Consider the following 20,019-nt stretch of genomic DNA (forward strand, 5'->3'; position numbering starts at 1 on the left):
GAATCACCCAAAGGCAAGTCCCCATATAAAACTGCCAAAGTAGGAACTAGTGGCAAGAGCAAGGAGACCAATAAAGATAAGCGCCCATATATCACCACCATCATAGGAGGAGGACCTCGAGCAAACCTCCCATCTAAGGGAACCATGAAAAGAAAAATCACTGAGATGTTGGTCGTCCATAAAAAGGATGGAAGAACATTGGTGAAGACCCCTGATCAAGTTATGTTAGGATTCTGGAACTCTAAGAAGGTAGGCGGTATTCCTAATGAAATATTCCCCCTATTGATTACAGCTATAGTTGAGTAGTTTGACATCTCCCAAATCCTGATCGATGGCGGAAACTCTTGTGACATCATGTATTCTAGACTGTTTGAAAAAATGGGATTGGAGCCATATGAAGGCTCATACTTGCAAACATTCAACAGAATGACCACCCACCCGTGGGGGTATGTCAAGCTGATGGCATCAATAGGCGAAAGGAAAGACATTCATAAAGTCAACTTGCAATTCATCATCGTCGCTTGTAAGAGCAATTAAAAGTTTCATCCCGTGAAGACCTTTCGCAACCCCGCTGGATGTTGTAGCCTCGTCGGTCCACCTTAAGCTCAAGTATTATAATCTTCAGGGGGAATTGGACATCATGAATGCTGATCTTGAAATGGAAAAATAAATCTATCAAGCGCTTCAGTGAGACCAAGGAGATGGCATAACCATGGAGATCAACTTGACATCCCTGGATGGTTAGCTTTGAAGCATGAACGCCCTCCCACCAAGAAGTGGTTGAACTATAAGAAAGCAGACAAGGAGAATAAGTGGCGGCTAGCGTGCAAAATTATGTTTCCTTATTATTTGTATTACACATTATGCATATATACTTACTCCCCCCTTATGCAAGAGTAATTCTAAAATATAAATGAAATATTGCAAGTTTGATATATTCATTTATTTGTGGTTATGTATAGTAGCATTAAATCTGGGGTACGATCGAAGCAATCAAATACCCATCGCACAAAGCATGCACAAAGAAAGCCACGAGTGTTGTCACACACTCTTTGCTCGTGTGACCAAAACAATCAATTTCCCACCAAAATCCAGGGGTGTTATCGCATATTCATTACTTGTGCGACAACATCAATCAATTGCCCACCAGAAATCTAGGGGTGATGTCGCAGACGCTTTACTCGTGCAACCACAATAATCACTTCCCACTAAAATCCAAGGGTGTTGTCGCAAATGCCTCATGTATGCGACTACAATAATCAATTCCCCACCTAAAGTCAGGAGTGTTGTCACAGATGCCTTGATCGTGCAACTACAACAATCAATTCCCCACATGCAATAATGACCTACCCACATTTGTCAACTAGCCACTCCAAAGGACACGGTGGGCCAGCCATATGTCGAACGCATACCGGGTTTTCACATGGGCGGGGAAAAGGATCTGGCATTTGGCCGGGAAAGACCCTAGAGTACTCCAAAAAAAATTCAAGGGAAGACCTCGTAAGTTCGCACGAGATCCAGAGCTCTACACTCATGATCACTCTAATATACCTCATATAGGTAACAAAAAACTTCATTGCAAATATATACACATTTATTCTTCCATTACAAAGTACTCAACATAAAATACACAAATAAAAAAAAATAATCGACATGGCTACTAAGTAGAGAATCTCCCTATCTTTGAGCATTTGATCTGACATAACCTGCTCCCTCGAGATATGTAGAGAACAATAAAAGTTCTCCACTTGCTACAAGGCATTTTCAAATGAGTGCAAAATCTCCTTAAGGCTTGAGGCACTACAGTCAGCCAGACATTGAGTTAGAAAGGTATGCTCGAGGCACAAGGACTCTAATCCCCTTTGAGTTGCTGAAAGATATGCTTGAGCAAATAATAAATTGCCTTGAGTAGAAACTAGAGCCTAGTTCTTTCTCGCCACAGTCCTTACCAGATGAGTCACCTGACCGACCAGAGAGCCATGGAGATTAAGGGGAAGAAAAACATACCTTATCTAAGAGAAGTAGAACTTGCGTGTATTTCATGTAGGTACCTATCCCGTTGAAGTGTCATATTGCAAACACTCTCCTTCAACCGATGATTTTCCTAGTGTTGCTGGTTAAATCAAATAGCATCCTAGTGACCGGCTCCCCCATGGGCCAAAGCAGCAGAGGCATGTCGGATATACTAAGTCAGAGTTTCCAATTCTTCCTCCATAGCACGCCTGAATAAATTGGCCAAGTACGAGAAACATTCTTTCAAAAGAGAAGCCTGATGTTCTCTAGAGGGGCAGGCGCCCGACCCTAAAGCACACTGCGACCTCTGGAGAGAAATCTAATCAGCATCACTTCTAAAAAGGACTTAAAGTATTAGAGGGGCCTGCTTCAGTCCCTGTCGGCCATATTCACCTCCTTAAGAGTCGAAGTTGTACTTCATACTTCACTAGATATGTGCATAAACATGGTTAAAGCAGATACGCCACGAATAAGAAAATTAAAGATAAAGAAGCCAAGAGCTTCTGGAACTTACCAAATATAACTTTTCTTTCTTCCTGGGAGCGGGCCTCCATCAACGGTTGAATATTAATGATGTGCTCCAAGCATTTCCGACCAGTCTCCTCCGAGGGTACACAACCCATGAGATAACCCAGGTTGTTGATGAATCTCATCAGTCATTTCTTCTAAAACAAATATTTGGTAGTAAGGTTCTCCTCCTTATAGACATATACTTTGTTTCCCATAAGGAAATGAATCTCAGTTCAGTACTTGGGGAACAACTCAACGCATCTACCCTCTATTATATTCCCAATAGAGAAAACTGTAGCCTGGACCTCTAGGTGGATATGGGTGAACAGAAAGAACTGATCCTCAAAAGGATGCAACTCATGAAGAGTCCCGAACCTCATGACGGTCACCTCTAGAGAAATTAATCCTATTATTCATGTCGAATTCGCAGGACCACAGTGACATCAAAAGAGAAGAAAGAAAAGGGTCATATAAGGCTTTCGCTTCAAGTATTCCCACAAATATTCGTAGACTTTCACATATGCCCAACTTACACGATGAAGTTTTGATGGAGCCACCACAAAGTTCTTAAGAACTTATATTTCAAAAGCAGTGAAAGGTAGGCGAAGATCTAGAACTGAAAAACTGCATTCATAAAAAGGAATGACGCAATCGCCATACTCACTACATATCCTTTCATTCTCGTTAGGAGTCAAGACACCCCAATCCAAAGATCGGAAAACTTTAAGAAAAGCTCCATCAATATTTCCTTCTCTTGAAAAAATAGAAACAGTGGAAGAGTAGACAAAGTCCACCCAAGAAGATTAAGCATTATTCTGAGATTTGTGAGCATTGTTCTGTGACTTTTACCCATAATGCACTAACTTTTTTTGGATATAGGAAATCAAAATATCATAAGAAATGAAGATAACTTCAAACTAGGAGAAATGAATCAAAGAAATGCAATCATGACTCTTCAAGAAGACTCTATTAAACATGTCAAATCAATTGCACGTAACACAAGTGTTTCAAATCCCAAGGGTCATAATGATTGTGCCTTAGAAAAACATTTAAAGTGTAGATCATTAAAACATAAATCCCCTGGAAATTGAAACAATTATTATTTCCCTTTCAAAGATAAATAAGAGAGTAGTCGACATACAAGGCAAACACGGCAAACCCTAGCCTTGCTATGCATAGCCAAGGGCTTGTGGGCAAGTGTTCTAGGCTAACCATAACAATCCCGTCCAACCACCGTGAAAGAAATTCAATCCTTATATAATCTTCTCAGCACACGAGAACCATCCTGCTAGCGAGCACATGAGAACCTCAGGTGCATCCAACGACTGTAAGACCCTAATTTTGGCCCTAAGATCCCTCATGGCATCATAACATTGCATTTGCATAGCCTCAAGGATCATTAGCATCTTGGTTCCCTTTGCCTTTGGGTGGGACCTTCTGTGAGATGGTTTGAGATCACCAAGCATGCTTGAATTGTATATCATTTCTTTTCTCATTTTGTTTACTAACCAAAAGCACAAAAATATGTCACCAACATCTTTTGTTTTGTAGCTTGAGCAATCACAAGGTCCAAAGCTTCAAGGAGATCATTAGTACAAAGACATGGTCAAGAGGAGATGATAGCAAGCATGGTAATGGTCCCCAAAGCTCTCATCCATAAAATATGCCTCCCTAGTACCTCAATGCATCATTTTGATCAAATCAAGACAAAGGGTTTAAGGTTTGTTCTTCAGAGAAACCCTAATTCATCTGTGCATCACAATGCCTTGCTCATGAAGCAACCTCAACCCATGATCAAATACAATCAAGGGAAGTTCTTTAATTTACATTTCATGCATATTTGAACTTATTTGAGTGTCCTCAATCATCAATTCATCAAGATATGAGTTGTGGACTTGAGAAGTGATAAGTCAATTCATCTGACTATTTTGAAATGCACTAAGACCTAACTTTTTATGTGTTGGTCAAATGGAGATGGTTACAAAAGAAACAATTCTCTTAAGGACAATATGAACAACTTTCATGTTCATCAAAAATGGATTTGAAGCTTGGAAGGCCATCTTCCATTCCAATACATTATAGGTCATTTTGACTGAAACCCTAATTGTGGGTCAACTTCCCAAGGACATAACTCATTCATTTTTTATGATTTTGAGGTGGTATCAAATACATTGGAAATCTTAAGATGTCTACTTCAAAGGTTATGTTGAACAAAATTTCAAAATATCAAAGGAAATACATGTGATAATGCAAGACATTATAGGTCCTTTTTGACCAAATGCATTAAAAGTCAAAAAAGTCCAACTTCAAGTGCCCATAACTCTTTCATCAAAAATCCAAATTATGCAAAATATAAGTCAATTTTGATTGTCTTGAAAAGAACTACAACTTTGATGTTGGAGGTTTTTCCATTTGAGGCTTGAATCATCAAAACAGAGGGGCTTGAAAATTGGCCAAATTTAGAAACCTTGCCTTGACATATCATGCACCTTGCACTTTAAACTCAAATTTCATAAATTTCCACACTTCAAATGAGTTTTTGTCCAACATAACATTTGTTCCTTATACAAAGACCTTTCCAACCATTACCCATATGCCTATGTTTGGATTTTTTAAATGGTACTTTCGAAGAGATGAATGTTTAGGTACAAATGAGGAATTCACTTGAAATCTTGGTACATAAGCAATTGCCTTGCAAGTCACACGTCCAATTCCATTTGGCTGATGCTCAGAATTCATTTGGCATTATTTTTGGGCTTTGTGCATGATCATGCAAGCCCATGCAATGAAGCTCCACATGCCATGCACACGGATTGATCACATTTTCCTTGCCACTTCCTCTATAAATAGAGACCTCATTCCATTCATTTCACATGCCTAATTCAACCTGAAATGCTGCAGAATTCTTTCCATAGCCATCACTAAAGAAGCAATTGCATTTCTCTCAAATTTTTCAGATCTAAAATTCAACTTCATCTGGTTGAATTCTTAGATCTAATGCTTCTAAACCTTCATCATTCATCTCATTGAACTTCTGTTTTAGCAAAGCAAGCAAGGCATCGTGCTCAAGTTACCAGAACTCAAGCTTACATTCCAACTGGTATTTTCTTCGATTCTCATCATCCATGGACCTTTTTGCTTGGATCTAATATTTTCTGAAGTCCTCACTTGAGAGGCAAGTTAGTGGTAGCTTCAATTTTGCTTTTCCTTGATCTGCATCTTGCATACCTGAATCTTCCACCTCAGATTTCTCCATTTATAGGAATCTTGAGTGTGATTCAAGGTTACAGGGGTGATGTACATCACCCCAGCTTCATTTTGGTATAAGGATCGTGCATTTTCATTAAGGTTTAAAGACCTGCAAAATTGGCCGGAATCTGCAGGCTCACCGGAGAAGAAGGTGGCTCCGGTGGCCGCCTGTTTCCAGTTTGAATCCTGGCCGTGTGATATATTTCCCAGATCGAATCCTGACCATTGCTTGTTATGACTATGATTTCTTTCCCATGTGATTGCATTGACTTTGGTGTTCAATGAGCGCACACCTCTGGATCCTTGGATCTGCCAGCTCAATTAATGAGCTCAGATCCAAGGGCTCTCATTTTTTCCAATTTCTATTTTCTGTTTTAATTCCATTTTATTTTCTTAAAATCCATTTTATTTCAAAAATCAATATCTCTTTCATTTTTAATCCAAAAATTATGGGACCAATTGCATTATTTCCCAAATAATTTCTAGTTTCTATTTCTGATTTTTAATATTTTTTATTTTGTCATTTGATATTTTTTGTGAATTTTCTCTTTTCTGGTTATTTTTAATTCATTTTAAATAGTTTTTGATATTCAAAAAATGCAAAAATATTTTCCTAGCCTATTTGAATGATGATGAATCTATGAAAAATATTCTCATTAATTTTTAAATTGATTTGAGATTTATTTGAGATTTTAATTCAATTAGGTTATTTTTATTCATTTTTAATTGATTAAAAATAGTTTCTGACTTTTAAAAATGCTTAAATATTTTGTCAAACTTTGTTTGATCTTGTTGAACTTAGGATAAATTACTTGGACCTTTCAAGGTTGATTTGAAGTAATTTTGAAGTTTGAGCTTTCCATTTTATTTTTAATTCAAGTTTAATTAAATATTAAAAAATGCCAAAAATAGTTTATTCATTTCTTGACTCCCAATCTTCATCTCACTTCTGTTTTTGATTGTTTGACCTTGACTTTCAATGTTATTGGTCAACATATGAGGATTGGTACATTGTATTTCATTTAATGCACTTTAATTTTGCCATTTCCATTTCTCTTATCCATCTTCTCCTTCTTCTTCTTCTATTTATTTTCTTCTTGATCAATGAGTTGAAGGTTGATAAGTTAGCATTGGTTAGGGAGATTTAATCTTCCTTGATTCAAATCTAATTCATCTTGATCAATTGATCAAGTGAATGACTTTGCATTAAGGATAGGTTGTCTTCTAAATCATGCAAAAGGCTTAAACCAATACAAGATCAATTCTCATTTTCTTTTTTGGCATGGCAAGTTTTTGGGACTTGGTTCACTAATCAAGACTCCTAACTTGTGTTTGTTGCCTACATTATTATTGACCGACCTCAGATAGTTGTGACTTCTACATAAGTCCAATTACGATTGCTTAACATAGCGCTAAATTTGCCTTATGGCACACTAACTACTAACACTAACTATTGACAATTAACATTTACTTTATGCAATTTACTTTTATGCAATTTACTATTCTTTCACATATTATCCATTTGATTTTCTCTTTGCTCACTTGAGCACATGTTTATGTTAATGCCATTTGCCTTTTGCTCACTTGAGCACATAATTGTGTATATATTATTATGCTTATGTTTTTGTTTTGATTGTTGTGGACCAAATGCAAAGAAATGGACTTAGTTTCTAGGACTTCCCCTATGCAAAGAAATGGAGAATTGGACTTAGATTCTAGGACCTTTTCCTTATGCAAAATTGGAGTAAAAGGATCTTAATGATGAAGATGGATTGGAAGGACCAAATCTCTAAACTCACTCTTGTTCATTCTTGTTTTACTTCATGGAATCTTTGATGTGTGTGCTTTTGTGATAGGAGTTTCCATTTGAGCTTGATTGGAGGACCATTGCCATGTGCATCCAAGTGGAAGATACAAGATACATTGAGGATCTCTTATGAGACTTATTTGATTGCTTATGCTTTGTGGTTGCTTATTCCAAAGGATGGGAGCTGCTTGGATCATCAATATGATCTCAAGAGAGGGACTCCATTGTGGTTTTGTTTCTTCATCCCTCATCTTTTTGTTTTACTTAGGACTTAGCCCTTCTTCTTCATCTCTCCACTCTAACCCAAGCCAAACCCTTTTGTGCAAACATTTAACCTTTGCTTTCAAACATTAGAAACTTAAGCCTTATGCTTTTGATTTTCAAACTTTCTTTTCACAATACTTATTCTGAATTGAATCTTTAAGTCAACTTTGACTATTTTGTACATACTTCTAATTGGTAAATATAACCCATTCAAATTTCTTTTTGTGGTTCCAATGACCACTCCTTAATCCAATTTTTCCATAACCTTTAGCTATTAGGTTTGAGTTATCTTTGTGGTAGATATAATACTCACCTATATCCTTAGTGATGGACAATGAGTCTTCCATGCTTATTATAGGGTTAACCCCTCACTAGCATGTTGAAGCTATCCTCACATGGTGGATTTGTGGTTTGGTTGAGTTTTCTCCCTTTGATAACAAAAGACCTTAAGGCTTTTGGACCAATCAATTCACCAACTTGTTTTTTTGAGATTTTTACCCCGAACTACGAGGTTTTTGATCCTAATCTTTTTTAAGATGGTACGTAGGCAATGGGTTTATCCATCCAAACACAAATTGTAATTAACTTGTATATTCTCTTCTCATCTCTTCAATCATGTTTGCACAAACAAAAATTTTCACAAAAACAACAACCCTTACAACAAGTGTGAAAAGGGCTCCCTAGGAGTACCTAGGATGTTTTGGGTGCCTAACACCTTCCCATTGCATAACCAACCCCCTTACCCAGATCTCTGTTTCTCTTTTACTAGTTTTTGTTAAAACTTTTAGGTTTTTGTTCGCTTTCTAACCATTCCTTTGGATAAATAGAAGTGCGGTGGCGACTCGACTTGTATGATTTACCTTGGATTTAGTCAATATCTCTAATGGTAACGAATACCCCGCTACAGACTATCCGCAATTCACACCTAACAAATAGAAAATTAGTTATTTCCTCTCTACTATGTACAAAGAAAGCGCCAATTCTGGTATTGAGTTTCAAATTCAATATTAATTCACTCTTCTCCCTTACATACTGACTTGAGCATTAAAGTGCTAACTATGCAAGTAAGCCCTTTATCCGCTGCACCAAAAACTCAGATCTACTGTTATCTCCGATCATCTATCCATTTCTGCTTCTAGTGCAAAACATTATTATTATTATTATTATTATTATTATTATTATTATTATTATTATTATTATTAATGAGAGTATTGAGAATGAAAACTACAAAGTATTTCAAATAATTTCTTATAAAATTGTTTTTCAAAAAATTCATTTTTAATATATGTTTTTCTTAAAAAGGTATTTTTTTTATTTTGATAAATAATAAAATAAGAATAATCTACTTGTACAATAATTATTTCAATTATTTCAATTTTCTATAAAATATTAATTAATTTTTTTAATTGTATCATCTAATTAATATTATATGCATCACTTACCATTTAATATATTTTACTTTGTAAACAAGAATAATGATAAATACATTGATAGTGGATAATTTTATTTTAATAAAAAAAATATTATATATGTATGGGTGACAAAGCGGATAAGGTCTGTCAGGTCCGCCCATTTAATCCACCATTTTTGGCGGGTTCGGGCGAGGTTTTCGGCTCAGTGTCTTAAGTTGGCCTGTCCTGCCTAACCTACTTTTGTAGTGGGTAAAGGGAGGAGTGGGACGGGTTTTCCCGCATGCTTTTTGTTATTTTTTTTTTACTTAAAATTAAAACAATATTAACATGGTCTATAATATACCTACTTTTAAAACAACCCTCATTTCTTCAAATTCTAATATTCATTTTTCACATAACCATAAAAACCTAATTTTAAAGACATTAACTAGTCTCTGCTTCGTTCTTCATCTTCACTCATAGCAGGAAAAATATTTATTACAAAACATAGAGAATACATTATTTGTCTCTTCTAATACTCGTTGTCGTTGGAGTCGGGTTCTAAAGCTTTAAGGTAATTTTTGCACATATGGGTTTGTTCTCATTATGATAATAAGGTTTTGATTTGTATTTTGTTCTAATTGAGTTATCATTTCATTTATTTTTTATTTGAGATTTATGTTTCACTTTCTCAACATTCTTCATTGCAAACTTAGGAGTAGCAACTTTCAACATCTTGTCTTTAACTCTATCAGCTACAAACTTAGCAATACTTCTCATTACTTTCACTCCAGGTTCTTTATCAGTCTTAGTTTCCTCATCAATGATCACCACTTTTAATAATCCTCTTCATGATACGAATATCATCATCCTCATCGATTTCTTCATTCCTTTCACCTTGAACCATAGACTTTTCATTTTAAGGATCCTAATTCCCCACTTCTTCATTGGACTTATGGTTTTCATTCAATATATTATCCAGATATGAGTCAACAACAAAAGTACTAATAGTTTTTTATCTCCACCCTTCTTACTATGAGACTCAACCTCTACATGATGAGGTTCTACATCACTCAAATATTCAGAGGAAGTATCATCTATACGAGTGTCAAATAAAGGAATATCCATAGCTAGTTCAGTAGGGGGTTCAACTTGTGGTTCACCGGATGCTGGAACAAATGTTTCAACATTTGGTTCAACATGTGAATCAACACGTGACTCAACACGTGGTTCCTCAATAGTGGTTTCAATATGATCAATGATTTTTTCAGTGGTATTGAAATCAACTTCCTTAGCAATATTCATAGATTCAACATGTTTATGAACATGCACATATGGTTCCTTTTTAAAGAGACTTACCTTTTCAAATGATTTTTTCTTCTTAGTGGCAACACTCTTTTATCTTTTTGTTAAAATGACAATTGGAACAACCATTTACAGAGGTTCAGGGTTTATAATCACTCCAGGTTCATCAACAATGTTGTTTGATCTAGAAACCCTAGTTTTATTTGATGTTCCATTATCCCACATCTTTACTATTATAATTTTGACCCCATACAAATTGGTAACAGGTTTGGGTTTAAATGATTTAGCTTCATTAACTTTTTAATGTATTTGAGGAACTTGGGAGAGATGGAGGTGAACAGATGGGTTATAACAATATATATATATATATATATATATATATATATATATATATATATATATAATATATATATATATATATATATATATATATATATATATATATATATATATATATAGAGAGAGAGAGAGAGAGAGAGAGAGAGAGAGAGAGAGAGAGAGAGAGAGAGAGAGAGAGAGAGAGAGAGAGAGAGAGAGAGAGAGAGAGAGAGAGAGAGAGAGAGAGAGAGAGAGAGAGAGAGAGAGAGAGAGAGAGAGAGAGAGAGAGAGAGAGGTAGGTAGCTTTTGTGTGTGAGGAAAGAGTAGCTATGAGAAAAATATTAATTTAAAATATTTCCCTTATTTTACGTGATGCAATGATCATAAGAGAGAGAGAAACTTTCCTTTTATTCTTGCACGCCTATCTTGAATTAATTTCCATAAGATTTTACTCATGCAAATACCAATAACACTCTTTAGTTTTTCAAACTTAACAATATCTAAGGCTTTATAAAAATTTCATTTATTTACTTTGCTTGTATACCAAGAAAATAGATAAAACTTCCTACAAGACTCATCTCAAATTCAGAATGCACTTGTTGAACACAATGTTCCACTATCTTGAAAACATCACATGTGTCATATTTTTCTTTGATCCAGGTGTATCTTGAAAAATCACCCACTCACAAAAAGATATATCTTTTCTCACCTAGGATTTCTACTAGCATAGGCCCCATCAGATCCATATGAAGTAACTCTAGAACTTTTGAGGTGGCAAGATGTTGGAGCTTCTTGTGGGATATCTTGGCCTGCTTTCCTATTTGACATTCTCCACAGTTTTTTCCTTTTTCAATCTCGAGCTTTGACAATCCCTTAATATAATCTTCAGATATGATCTTTCTCATACTCTTGTAGTTAAGATGACCAAGTTTTGGGGGCCATATCTTGTTCTCATCTACTTTGGATAGCAAACATGTTAAGGGTTGACTTTTGTTTTGAGATACCCATAAATAACAATTTATTTGGATCTTGATCCCTTCATTAACACTTCTTGATCTTTTCTAGAAAGGATGCATTATGGTTTGTTAAATCTCATATTCAGACCTTGATCACATAGTTGACTTATACTGATCAAGTTTGCAGTTAAACCTTATACCAACAGTTATGCCCTTGATTTTTCCTCTCGTTCCATCACCAAAGGTAACATAACTATTGGATTAGGGTCTTAATTATTCTAGATAGTTCTTTTCTCCAATCATGTGCCTTGAACATCCACTATCAAAGTACCAACCTTCTCTTGAGGAAATTCTAACAGATGTGTGAGCTATGAGACATGTGACAATTTCTTTGGGCTTCCATACTTTCCTAGCTTGAATGTTTTTTCCACCTTTTCTGTTGAACCTTGGATGATTATAAGACTAAGGTATCCATACAACTTAGAAAAATAAGGCCTTATATGGCCATATCCTCCACAGTAATGACATCTCCATGATGATCTCTTGCTTTTCTATATCGAGGGTACATATGTCGAACAAGTTGCTGGGACATATGGTCCTTCATCATAAAATCAATTTTCTTCTCAGGGGGATAAACTTCTTAGTTGGAAATTTTGTTTCTTTGATCATGGAGTTGTAGTCAAATCCTATTCCCTTCATATTATTAGCCATATTTCCAACTTCTAAGATTTCATCAAGAGCCTTAGAACCATTGTTAACCATACGTACAAACTTTGTCATATTATTAGGTTTGGACTTTAACAAGGTAACTTCCTCTTCCATACCTACAATGCTTGACCCAAGTTTCTATTTTTCCAAAAAGAGATCACTTATAGGTTTCTTTTTTTCTCTACTACCATGCATGCTTCCTTCCACTGAGTGTAAAATAGTCTGTATGTTTCATCTAACCCTTCCAGTGATTACTAGACTCACTACCAAAATCATATTTTCCAATGAACGATATCACCTTGTTAGCTATTTCTTCTTCACTCTCATCATGAGAATCCTACCAAGTGATTGACATTCCACTTTTCTATTTTTTTTAAAAAGGTAGAACATTCAACTTTAATATGACCAAAACCTTCACATTCATGACATTGAATTCTTTTACATGTCAGGTTTGTCTTCATCTTTTCTCTTGCGATAGAGACTAATGTTCTTGAAGTTGTTTGGCACTTTGTCTTCGACATCTGTCCTCCATCTTATCTCCAGTTTCTTCAAGGCTTTATTAAACTTTCTACAAACACGAGATATAACATTTGATAGACTTTCTTCACTATCACATTGATCTTCATCATCTTCAGTGTTGGGTACAAAGTCAATACTCGTGTTTTTTTTTCCAGTTCTATCATTTACTTCCATCTCAAAGGTTTGCAAATATCCAATGAGTTCATCCACTTTGATGGTGCTAATGTCTTGGGCCTCTTCAATAGTCATGACCTTCATATCAAACCTTTTAGGTAGGGATCTTAATATCTTTCTGGCCAGCTTTTCTTCAGACATCTTCTCTCATAAAGAAAAAGAAGTGTTGGCAATGTCACACAGCTTAATAATGAAGTCTGAGATGGATTCATCTTCCTTCCTTTTAAGATATTCAAACTTAGTTGTGAGGAGCTGCAACCTTGATATACTCACTTTGTATGTGCCTTCATGTGCGGTTTTGAGAATCTCCCATGCCTATTTGGCTTCACTACACATGTTGATAATTCTAAACATGTTCTTGTCTACACCATTGAAAATAGTATTCAATGCCTTGGAATTTCCAAGAGCTTCTTCATCTTCAACATTAGACCATTCAACTTCTGGATTTAGGATTAATGTTCCATCTTGAGAGATAGTCACAAGGTTTTTGCAACCTTTTTACTATAGCCTTCCATGTTTTACTGTACATGGACTCAAGAAAGCAATCATTTTAGCCTTATAATAATTACAGTTTATACCATCCAAGACAGGGTCTATTGACTAACCCTCCTTCCTTAGTATTGTCCATTTAAATAGAAAATTATCTATCTAGAGCTCACCCAAATAGAACAGGGTGTCTGCTCTGGTGCCAATTCACATTCTCTTCTAGGGAACAAATGTTGGACACTATGTTTAGGACAATGTATACCATTGGTTAAACAAAAATGAAAGATACTAAGGAATTAAACATAAAGCAATAAACAACATAAGAGAATTGTTAACCTAGTTTAGTGTAACACCATTTACATCTATGGGGCTCAAACCCAAAAAAGGAAATCCACTATCAATAGTATTAGTACAATTAGTCTTGGATGAACAAGCTTTGTTCAATTCCTACTTCCTAATACTACTAGTGTCTTTCTATTTATGAATCCCCCTAAATATGAGAACCCCTCTCAATTTTTCTCAATCACTACCCTAATGATCAATTCTTTCAAAATATTATAGTTTAAAGATGTTGAATTACAACTCAACTAACAATCCACCTCTACGTCTTGAGTACTCAATTTTGGCTTCTTTAGAGGTTTACAAAAAAAAAGATTACAAAGGTTCGAAGAACAAAACCCTCGCACACTAGATCTTTAATACATGCTTTGTGTTCTCTTTGTTGATAGGAGGAGTCTTTATATAACAATTCATATGTTGGGCTTTTCTCTGATGGGAATTTGAATTGATGACAACAAATTTTATTTGGATGAAGATTATATTTGATTTGATCTTCATTCAATTTTAAATCCTCATTTGAATATCCATTTAAATTGATTTGGTCTTAATACATGTTTTAGAAAATCTTTCTAAATAACATATTACTAAAATGTACAACACATAGATGACAAATCTCCTTGGAACCAAATAAAAAAAATACGCTCAGATTTACTCACTGAATATGTCTTCTAGACCGAGGACAGATGTTGCACACATACTAGAATATCTTATCCCACATGTTGCATATTCACCAAAATACATATTGCACTACTCATGTTGTTTTACCAAACCAAAGGAACAACACAACTTAGTTCAAAGAAGCATGAAAAGACAAAGAAGAAGCTTCAAATGGAGAAGAACATAAGTCATTATTTAATAGTTGCACTTATGGTGTCTTGGATTTTGTTTTCCATTGTCTACAGATTCATGTAATATATAGTTTATAAGTTGTGGTCTAATTATGTATTTTGAAGTTATGGATTTTATTTTCCATTGTTTACAAGTTCATGTAATATGGATAACTTGAAATGATAATGTATCAATTGCTAGTTTATTAAATAAATATTTGGTATTTGTTATTTCCAAATTTGAGTTAAAGTGAAATATTTGGTATTGATAATATGAAGCACATAAAGTGCATAAGTAATTATAAAATGGAACATAAACTAGAAAAGTCATTACAAAATGGCACATAAAGTGCATATGTCATTACAAAATCAAACATCAAAGTGCATTATAAAATGAAACCCAAATTACATAAAATGTCACAGAAACCATTTAATAATATTTCACTTGAACTACTTAGAAGGGTTCGTTGACTTGTTGCTCCTAGATTTCTTGGATCCGATACATGTTCCATGCTTTGAATTAGAAACTATTGCAGAATCTTCTTGAGTTAAGGTACCTGCATCATTTTGTGCCAAACCCATAGGTTGGTCAGAATTTAAACCAGGAACTATAATTGGTTATGAAACCATTTGAGCTTCACTATTTCTAAAACCTTTTTTCTCATCTTCACAATAGGTTTTTGAACATTCTTAGGAGGCATATTCACAACAGGTTGTTCAACCATGTTTGGAATAGAATATGTCCTAATATTAGGTAATGTAGCCATAACTTCCTAATGTATATCATCAAAGAAACTTTGAGGTGATTCAACTTGAGTTGCTTCAGTTTGACTTGGATCAGTGTGACATGGTTCAATACTTGCATCTGATTGACTTGGTTCAACATTTGCCTCTGTTTGAATTGGTTCAACAGTTGCATTTGTTTGAGTGGCATGTTCAGCTTCTCGTTCAGTGTTACTTCCTTTTGGTTTCCTCTATAAAAAAATTGGTGGTTATGTTTTGGATACTTCAAGCATAATTCAATTTACGTACACAATTAGACTAAGTTTATTTACCTTTCTTTTCAAAGAATTTAGATTTTGAGTAGTGCTCTTGTATGAGAATGCATTGTGACCAAATTTATCACATTTAGTACATTTATAAGACACACAACTTCTTATTCTAGCACCATCCTCACCATATTCCCTAATTCTAACTTTTCTAGGTCTTCCTGGTTCCTTTTTGTATATAGATGGTTGAAGTTAATCAACTTGAACTTCAAGTCACATGTCCATCCCATTTATAGGACACATAGAAAACCATAAAATATGTATACATTTGTCTTGAAAAACAATCATCAACAAAATCTTCAGGATTTTATCTCCTATAACTTAATGCAAGAACATTATGCCTACATGGAATACCAACTAATTCCCAAAAAAATACAGCTACATGATCTTTTGGCAATATCAACAATAAATTCTTGTGTGTTGAAGGAATGTGTAACCTGTAATTCTTCAGCAATATACCAGGTTGGTGTCCAATAACCACTATTACATACCTCCTTATCTAACCTCTTCCTAGGCACTGGAATAACTTTATGCTAACACTTCTCAAGTTTAGTGGTCGATATTTCCATTCTATTCATAAGGTACTTTCTAATCCACTCACATATGGTTATGATATGATTATCCTTAGAAACTAAAATTGTGGCATTAAATGACTCATAAATATTGTTCATTAAAACATCAAATTTTTGGTCAAAAGTATATGCATGCTTACACAGGCATTTGGTAGGAACTCCCAACATCCATTTCCAAGCAATGATATCCAGTTGTTTTAATTCATTCATCTTTTGCAACCAATCTTGATAGTAAGTTGCCTTGGAAGTTCCCAACATCAAATCCCTTATAAGTGTGTCACATCCGAACTTCTTCTTAAAGTTTTCATACAAGTGTCTGAGGCATAACCTATGCTCAATTATCCCAAACATGTCTTCAAACATAACCACCAATCCCTAAAAAAAATCCAGACCTGAAATGAAATGTAAACATAGTCAAATTAAGTACATACATTTCGTTGATCTAAAGTGAAAACATATCTTCTATCTTATCCAATATATTCCATTAATAACAATATAAACAACTTCCAACTTTCCTTTGTTTCTGTTTCAACGATCCTAAAAGCCAAGGAAAAGTAGTGGTCATTGGGGTCCCTACCCATAACTATTAGAAGTTGTCCACCATAATTTTTCTTCAAATGACAATCATCAACTCCAAAATATGGTCTACAACCATGTATGAAATCCTTCTTACAACCATCAAAACAAAAGTAGAATGATTCAAACCTTGGTTGTATCGATCATTCAACATTGATCTTAACAGTATTTCCAACATTAACCCTTGTTAACTCAGCATCATACCTCCATAAATTTGCATACTTCTTATAAACATCTCCTTCAATATTCTTCTTTGCAATTAATTTTTCATTCCATGATCTAAAAATAATGATCTCCACAAAATAATGTTGTCTCATATATTGCATAATCTCACGAATTCTCACCGCCTCAGATGTTTTCATTTTCTTCACTACAGCCTTGGCCATCCACTTTGAGTTTGCAAATCTATTGTTCAATACCCTAGCACATGTGTGAGTATCCACTAATGTATTTATAACATAAGTGTGCTTGTGGCTCACATTAGAGTATAGAACTAAAAAAAACCATATTTTGCCTTGCATTCTACCCTTACCCTATATGATGAGGATATGGAGAACCAAGACTTAAATGAAGTAATCAAAAGATTGGGAGGTCATATGAAACGGGCACGTGCTAGGAGAGGAAATGGTGCTCTAATATAATTTATGAAAAAACCAATATGGGCAAGGGACCGATTGAAAGGAAATGTGCCAAGACTTATCATTTTGGTCTAAGCTAATGAAGAGGGCGTGACATTTGGTCATGCTGGCCCATTTTGATATTTTTATTCAATTATGTTGTAGAAAAAATGTGTTAGGGTCCAACTTGTCAAATTTTGGCCAAAAACACTTGTTTTTTTGTTGTGTTTTTAAACATTCTAAAGCTCTTAATGCTTTAAAATTTTGTGGATTTTATATTTCCAAGTAAATAATGGGTTGAAGAAATGAATATGAAAGCTTTGAAGGAGGGAAAAAGAGAAAGGTTGAGTTGCATTAATCAAAGTGGATATAAATTATTATTATTCATCAAGGAAATGAATATCCACTTTCTCCACCACCTTTAGTGTGTAATCTTTCATTCCCAATCCATTATTGATAGGTTAGTTCTAACACCCTAAACCCCTAAAATACTTATTTTGTAAAGAACATGCGGATAATTCACTCAACAACAGAGTGTCACATTTTCTCATCTTAAAACAACTTTCTCAACTAACATATTATGGCAGTGAAATTAAATAATAACAACTCATTTTAATTTGTCTCATGAATAAAATTCAACTTCACTTCAACTCATAAAAGATATATTCAACAACTCTCAGAAAAAAAGAAAGAAAGAAAGGTAACACATCCTAGTGTTACACTATCAGAGCGACACACGAAAAATAAAATAACTCAAAGCGATAAATGACGAAGAAGGTTACTGCGCCATCCTCCACACGACATCAAATAAAACTCCTCTACCTGAGTATATGCACCACATGCGTAAAGAACAACACAAACATATAAACAGGGGTGAGAAATACTTTCATACATGATATTGATGCATAAAACAATAAGGATAGTGTAAACAATATCACTCATCAAATACATAAATCAACCACAAATAAATCATAAATTCGGTTATGTATGCAATGTATCTCATCCCCTCTACTCTGATGCACGTGGTACCATGGTTTTTTGGTTATCAAAGGTATGTTACTGATTAATCCACTCTGAACCTGGTTCCCTCTGAACCTGGTTTCATCTCTGAACCATCAGACGCGTCATATGTTCTATCTCTAAACCTGAGACTCGTCACTATACCGAAGTTTGTCACCATCAGACTCGTCACATGTTCCATCTTTGAACCTAAGACTTGTCATTGGACCGAAGTCCATCACCTATCTATAATATAAATGAAGCATGAATGCAACAAACAAATGTAATACTCGTCTCAAACCTTCAATTTCAATACTTGTTATTGATTCCTCCTGGAACCTAAAACTCAGCATGAATATCGTCAATATAAGGTCACAACAATGGTTCCTCTCTGAACCAACATCTAAACACAACTCAACATTTTAATCACAACTCCGCATGATAATCAAATTATGTAATTTCTTAACAAACTTCATCAATACTCATCAACAACATCAAAGCAACATCATACAACCATAAAAAACATAGACCACTGGAAAATCGAGTCAAGCCTCCAGAACAGTCAACACAGGGCTGACGCTCAACCCCTCGCAGGGCTAATAGCTGCCATCTCCCCAAAACTCCTACTTATCACACACTACCACTATGGTAATAACTTCTGACACTTACATAACATATTATGTAGTATTCTAATGGTGGGTAAATATAGTATAAATATTACTCCTAATATGTAGACCTACGTCAAGACTTTATATCTCATATCTATGATCTGTGAGATACGGTCATCAGTATACTCACATAATAGTCTCTATGCATGTTGTCCTATGTGACATTAAAAATTGACTACATAAACTTTAAGAATAAGATTGCTTATGTTTATTGCAGTCTCACAATTAAGTAAAACTTAACGTACCGTTAAACGAATTAATTTTTCTACGGACTAATACAATGCCTAATATATATATATATATATATATATATATATATATATATATATATATATATATATATATATATATATAAACAAATACATATATTAAGATCATGATACAAAATAAATACAAATACAAATATTACTTATTAGTTGTTAGGGATTACTCAAACAATTTATCACTATAACTTAACATAAATTAAGGTATAATGAACTCTTTTCTGTTTTGGTATTATATATTTTAACGTTTTATCTCCTAACTAAAATAAATAGAAGTCTCAAATATACATATATGGATTGATAGTAAGATCTAGTTTTTTCGTGTTTGCAAGATTAACTCATTATCACCGGAACTGAGATCAATGAGATATACAAAACAAGAAATACAACTTTTCCCCTAAATAATGTG

Source organism: Lathyrus oleraceus, chromosome 1, assembly GCF_024323335.1.
Source record: "Lathyrus oleraceus cultivar Zhongwan6 chromosome 1, CAAS_Psat_ZW6_1.0, whole genome shotgun sequence".
NCBI lineage: Eukaryota > Viridiplantae > Streptophyta > Magnoliopsida > Fabales > Fabaceae > Lathyrus > Lathyrus oleraceus.